Source organism: Protopterus annectens, chromosome 3.part0 (genome assembly GCF_019279795.1).
Source record: "Protopterus annectens isolate FY-2018-M chromosome 3.part0, PAN1.0, whole genome shotgun sequence".
NCBI lineage: Eukaryota > Metazoa > Chordata > Ceratodontiformes > Protopteridae > Protopterus > Protopterus annectens.
This window is the reverse complement of record NC_056731.1, coordinates 1861726269-1861733768: the sequence shown is the minus strand read 5'-3', so window position 1 is coordinate 1861733768 and position 7500 is coordinate 1861726269.

The window sequence follows — 7500 nt, the reverse complement described above, 5'->3', positions numbered from 1 at the left end:
CAGTATCCTTAGACCTCTGGGTACAATATTTAAGTTCAAACTGGCTTCTAGATGGTAACGTTGGTTCTGCAAATGCTTAAATTTAAATACATTATTCTCGATATCTCGTTTGAGATTTCTTATCAGCACATCGTTTCCAGAATTAAATGGTATTACCTCTGGTACGTTTAACAAATTCGTATTGAGGAGAGGATTCGCATTTGTAGTTAATAAGCTCCTCAGGCTATTGTTGAAAACAGTATTTATATATATATATATATATATATATATTTTATATATATATATATATATATATATATACACACACACACATATATATATATATATATATATATACACACACATATATATCTATATATATATATATATATATATATATATATATATATATATCTACATATATATATATATATATCTATACACAAACACATATATATATATATATATATATATATATATATACATATACACACACATTTATATATATATATGCACACACACATACAGACACACACACACATATATATATATATATATATATATATACACACACACATACATACACACACATACACACACACATATATATATATATATATATATATACACACACATACACATATATATATATATATATACACACATACACATATATATATATATATACACACACACATATATATATATATATATATATATATATATATATACACACACACACATATATATATATATATATATATACACACAGACACATACATATATGTGTGTGTATGTATATATATATATATATATATATATATATATGTGTGTGTGTGTGTGTGTGTGTATGTGTGTATATATATATATATATATATATATATATATGTGTGTGTATATATATATATATATAAATATATATATATATATATATATGTGTGTGTATATATATATATATATAAAATATGTATATATATATATATATATATATATATATATATATATATATATATATATGTGTGTGTGTGTGTGTGTTTGGATATATATATATATATATATATATATATATATACACTGGTAACCAAAGATTGATGTCAGTGAGCAATTGCAACTATAACCAGAAACAAAATTCACTGAAAGCGTCTAAATGGAGAACGAGCAGAGGATAAAAGTTTATTGACTCCACAAAAGTAACTAATGATGCGTGATTAACGCTGTAAATTAAAATTGCGTTTTCATAAAAAACTTCATCAGATACACACACTTGACTATCCTGTACTTGTTTAAATAATAAACTTGTAATAGAAGAACCAAAAAAATGTTCAAAACTACAAATTTAAACATACTCTAACAGGTGGTTCTGTACTATACAAGCAATATAAATGTATAAAATCAGGGATGTGAATCAAAGAATACATGCATGTAGGCTTGTCCCTAAAATGTGTGCAAGGAGCCTATGGCTTGAAAATAGCCCAAAAGTAAACTTATTTCTCCACTGGCCATATCCATTTTATTTGAATGTGGATTTTAATGTTGTTTCGATGAATGTGAGTTTCAGTGGCAGAGATGTTTACTGCTCATGCTGTTTTCACCAAGATTGTATTGTTTGTTTATCAAATGGCTATCAGTATTTGTGCTATTTTATTTCAGTATCTGCAATCATTGTAGAAGTAAATAAGAAAGAGTATGCACAGTGATAGGTTTGAACAGTGTTTATGGTAACTGGGAGAAATAGTCAAGTAATGGAACACTGGAATGGCTGGGGAGGGTGCTGCTGCTAGGGGGTTATAGGGGGTTGCTGCAGGAGGGGCTGCTCTGGGTGTCCCAATCTATTACCCTGACTAAGGGCCCATCTGACAATGCTCCAGCTTTCCTGTTTTCAAAAAAAAAAACATTTTGCTTGGCTAGTTTACTTACAATACCTGAATGAGGGATAGTGCTGGATGTCTTTGCAAGGTCTATTTATATACTGTGTACTAATTTGCCTACATTCATTGCTTCTGTAACCTTTGCAAATAAGTCAAATAGTTAGGATGTTAAAAAACCACCAAGACCACTGATCCAAAAAGTAAGCGAATTTAATGTAACACTTAGCGCCTCGGCTTACACAGCCTTCAGAGAGTAAAAACACTACCCTTAGAGGTTGCATCTTGGAAAAATTGCAAGTTGGCATAGGTGAATGTGTGTCTTTAAAAAAAAACAACTCTTAAAAAAGGAAACTCTGCTGATTTTAAAGTATGGTACTTTGGAGCCTCAGGGACTCAACAAAGAATGTAATTGGGAGTATGTGATTTGAATTGTATACTTAATTAATTGTTTTGTTCAATATGCTGTATATAAGCAAACAGTATTTTGTAGTTTATTTTACTTTTGGAAGGCTGTGTAAGCTGAGGCGTGAAGTGTTTCATTAAATTCACTTACTTTTTGGATCGGTGGTCTTGGTGGTATTTTAATATTTAATTTTTTTTAAGTTGTATTTGCTAAATAGTTAGGATGTGCCTTTGACAAATCCAACTTGGCTTGGATTTATTAATTCCATAACAATGCTTCCCATAGCCTTACAGACAAGGGTGGTCCATTGATACCTCTCCTTTGTGCAGGCAAATATGAAAAACAAGGTTCATCTTTTTTCTTTTCTTCTGGCACACTTACCCTCCCTGTACAAAACTAGTTTGAACTTTGCTGCTCTGCTGGCGATCTCAGAAATTCCAAGGCAACCAAGTTAATACACCACTTGCACCTTGCCAATAGCCACTCACAATCAGGGCCACTGTAGAATTGCACACGCGGTTTCCAGTTTTTATCCTGTCTGCACAAAATCTGCATTTTTTTAATAGTTTATGACATTCTGGATAAAAAAGATGACACTATATACATATTCAGATAATACAGCAATCAGCAAAAGTTTAACAAAATGTTGTGGCATATGGTAAGGAAAACCATGCCAAGTAATTTTTCAAGCGATTTATTCTAAGCCTGATTTCATCATTCAACCGCTGTGTGGTTCAGCTTGATCACGAGTCCCGAGATAAAAGAAGGCTGTCAGAAAACTTCAAACTGACACAGACAAACAATAGGTGTGAGAAGTAGTTAACATGTTGCCATTCATATGGGTGATTCGATGACTACAAAGTTTTGTTCTTATGGCTGAATTTCTCTGATGATAGTTTATCCTAAATGTTAATTTAAATGACTTGGTTGTTTAAAATGTTCAGCGTGTACAAGGAAGTTGAACTCAGGGATTCCATATAAGATTAAGAAAATAAAATACGTTCTTATCAAATGTAAATAAACACACATTAACACACTGACTAGTAATCATTTTTTGAAGGTCATGCCCTTATCACATTTTTTTGATAATTTATTTTCTTGGCATTTAAAGGGTTTTAGAGTTACCACTACATGTATTGTGGGGGAGGAGACAGTAGATCACTAATTCTTTTACAATTAATTTTTCAACAAAACAGGGACAGATACTTAGGTTTCTGCCATCATATCTTAAAGGAATACTCAAATGAATGCTTGATATTTAACTGTTGTACCACTTGTAATATTTAGTGGATTGAAGAGATACTGTGCAAATGCCATTTTGCACTGCATTTAAGGAAGAAGACTGAAAACACCAACACATGACAGCACATTTGTTCAACAACATATGTGATTAATACATGCTACAGCACACAAAATAAACTGTTGGGAGTGAGGTTGAGCACTGAATGCCACAATCTTCACACAATGTTTGCAGAATATTCCCAAACTTTTTGATAAAAGCTTCCTCAGTTTTTTAGTGGGCCTGCTCATGTTCTGCGTCTACATCTCACATTTAGAAGGGCAAAGTTTCCACCCATTATGTTGGTGATCTGAGTTTAACCAGTACTCCTAAAATGTTTCCAATCTGCTGCATGAAAGCACCCAAAATCATCTACCATCCAACTCTTGTTCGCTCATTTATTTATTTTATTTATTTATTTTACATGTGTTAACCAAGAAATTTAGGGGAAATCACGCAAATGGATGTGCTTAATTATGTCTGAATGAAGAAGGTGAAAAGTAAGCAAATGTAGGTGCCCTCCCCCAATATTTTAATTATCTTAAAAATATTAGGCAATAACATTAACTTTCTTATATGTATTCCATAATACTCCAGCAAAATGCAGCTCTTCCCCTAAAAAATTACATCTCTTCCTGTTCCATAGTGGCTGATGAAGTAGGCACATCAAAGAACCACAAGCCTACTAAGGCACCTATATTTTTCTTTGGAAACATCCCCCAGCTCAGTATTAGTAAACTCCCTCTTCCAAGTCGCTCAAAACCATAGTGTATTAGAAACTTTCTTTAACTATAAAATAACAAATATTCTGGCAGTTGGAGTAGAGGGTCAAAGCTGGGAACCATAGTTCCAGTGGTACACTGTTTGATTCCCTCATGTGCTTACTCTGAGACCTAGAGCAAATCAGTTAATCAGACAGTTCAGGTAACTACCAAGGAGCTATGAACAGTAGAGAGAATGCAGTCACTTCCATTAAAAAAAAAATACTCAGGATCAGTGAAGATACCAGTTTTCCCTCACGCTTCATATTTAAGGAGGATATTCTTTAAATTGTAAAAGATACAACAGGACAGGACCCTAGACCACCAAGTGAAACAAATGAGCAAGTAAATAGGTGGGAATGAAAACCTTTATGGACTGTGGCATTGCTACACAAAGTAATCGTGGAGATGTAAAGGGCTGAAAGACAGATGATGCCTGAATATTCACAACACAAGTTATAGCATGAGCAAAAACTACCTTGGTATTATTTTCGTTTTAGCGACCTTAACTCGATCGTGACAGACTCAAAGTTAAAACAAAAGCTACTGACTGCGTCCAGGAAGGATCTCAAATTATCACTTAAGCCATCCTCTCATAAGAGCTGTACTACACAAACTCCCTCTGAAATGTGTGTGTGTGTGGGGGGGGGGGCAATAGCCATTTCTTTTCACTTGGGGGTGATTGGACAAATGGTTCTGCAGACTTCACTGTGTGGTAGCCGAGTGACACTGAAACAGCACACATTGTCAAAACTTTATAGTGGCCAGACGAGGTTTCCACCACCTAAAGTGCAAAGACTTCATAGGTTCATAGGTTCATAGGTTTATACTAGGCTATCTGCCCTAAGGCATTTATAAGCCTAGCCCAAATTTTTGTGGCTTACGCCACCCCTTATATGAAAAAATACTGTGCCCATTAGTTTGTTGTGCCTCTGTCCAGCAGTGACACAGAGATGATTCCCGGGGTAAACCTACGATCTCCCATCCACAGGTCAAGATTTCTCTTGAACAGAGTCAGCGAGGTGCTCTGCCTCACATGGACCGGGATTTTATTCCACAGCATGGGGAGTCTCTGAGTGATAAATCTATCCCTCCAGCACGCCCTACTTATGTCCGTGCTAAGGTTTAAGTTGCTTGCTCTAGTGGTTTTGGTGGATTTGGATTTTTGAGGTGGAGCATGTCCATTAATTCGGGTTGGACATGGCCTTGTATGTCAGGCACATGTCACCTCTGAGCAGACGGTATGCGACTGAATAGAGCTGGAGTTTCTTCAATCTGGCAGCATATGACAGATTTTGGAGTCCCTTTATCCTTTTGGTGAGGAACTTTTGGGGTCTCTCCAATTGCTGCAGATGTCGGGTGAGATACATCCCGATTGGGGCATTGTACTCGATCACTGGTCTGATAAGTGAAGAGTACAGGGGAACAATGACCTCACTAGATCTGGATGTGAATCCCTTCATGATCAGGTGGGCAATGTAGAAGGTCTTTCTAACCACTTTAGCAATGTGAGTGTCAAAAGAAAGGCCACTGTCAACCTGGGTCCCCAGGTCCCTGATAACCTCTTCTGTGCTTAGTGGATTGCCACCTATATGGTAGCTTGGGGTTACCTTGTTTTTCCCGAAGGGTATGACTATACATTTTTTGGCGTTTAAGTTCAGGCCATGGCTCTGGCACCAGCTATCTGTTTCCGTGAGTCCCTTCTGAAGGATATCCGTGTCCGATGCACTTTCCACTATGGCGCCCAGTTTGCAGTCGTCTGCAAACTTTGTCAGCCAAAGTCCTCCCATGTTGGCCTGTACTTCTGAGAAGTAGATGCCGAACAATAGGGGGCCAAGGACCGAGCCCTGTGGGACACCACTTGTGACCGGCTTGGAGTCTGACATAGCGCCAGCAACTCTAACCCTGTGGGTTCTGTCCTTAAGCCAGTTTGCAACCCATCTTGTGACATATGGGTTTACATTTAAGCTGGTAAGTTTTTCTACAATACCCGAGTGGGGTACCTTCAGTACCTGATTGTATTAATGATGAGGGAAGGGGATACAGTGCAGTGCACTGGAGCATTGGGGCTTTATCCCCCCATGCACAAACACAAAATCCCAACTTCAAAAAGACATTAATGTCATTTCAAACACTGTTTCGCTTGAAATGACACAAAAACTGTTTGCTCAGTGACAAACTGACTTAGACCCCATCAAAACTACATATAAAGAGATGGGCTCTTGACTTTTTAATTTTTTTTTTTTTTAAATCCAGGTAAGCCTACGCACATGCGTCTTTCCTGGAGTGGCCAGGTTAATTGATGTGCTCAGTAATAGGCCAACAGAGGATGACGGAATCAAACCCCATATTACAGGATAAATCATGTCAGCAGTTCACAGCCTTAATCCTCAAGTGCCAGAGTCCTAAACACACATTTAAAATGCACATCACATACAGCCACTTCAAAATGCGTGACTTGAGTCACCTGTACAGAATATATTCTTACAGAAGGACCATATTTTTCAGAACTAAAGGAACATGTTTCACATCAAACACAATAAATACTTAAGCCCACAAGTACTACAAGCTATTAGTAAAATGGAAAATTAATAGATGGGACAAGAATCTAAAAATCTCTGTTCCCAGAGTCCTTCCTGAAAGGTGAAGAGAGGATGTAAAAAACTTTCTATCACTATGTCTGTTAGACCCTAGTATATACAAGGAGAGGTATAGAATCACTTGCCCTCTCTGCTATCTGCTGGAACCAGTTAGAACTGATAAGCCACTGTACAATGATATTTTATTAATGTAACTAAATGAAATGCCTTACTTCTCTTTACAAATCTCCAATCGACTTGATGGTGAGAAAGACAGAACATAATCAACACTGTACGTTACTTTTTTCCCCTAGTATTTTTCCTATGCTCCCCACCCAACTTCTATGTTGTTACTCTGTTTCAGTTTATGATTCAGTTAATTTTTCTTCTTCCTACAATGAATACATTAAAGACATGATAACCAACAAAACAGGCAATTCAGAAACTACAAAAAATGCTGACAACTTTCTTTGCTTATGCAACAAGGGGTAGTTCCTTAATAAATACAAGTTAAAACTGCAACACTGGGTAGAGTTACACATACCAAAATGCACAAATTTAACAACCTGTTTCACAATGCCCTTATAAACACACTATGGCAACAGTAACATAGATAGATAGACAAAACATA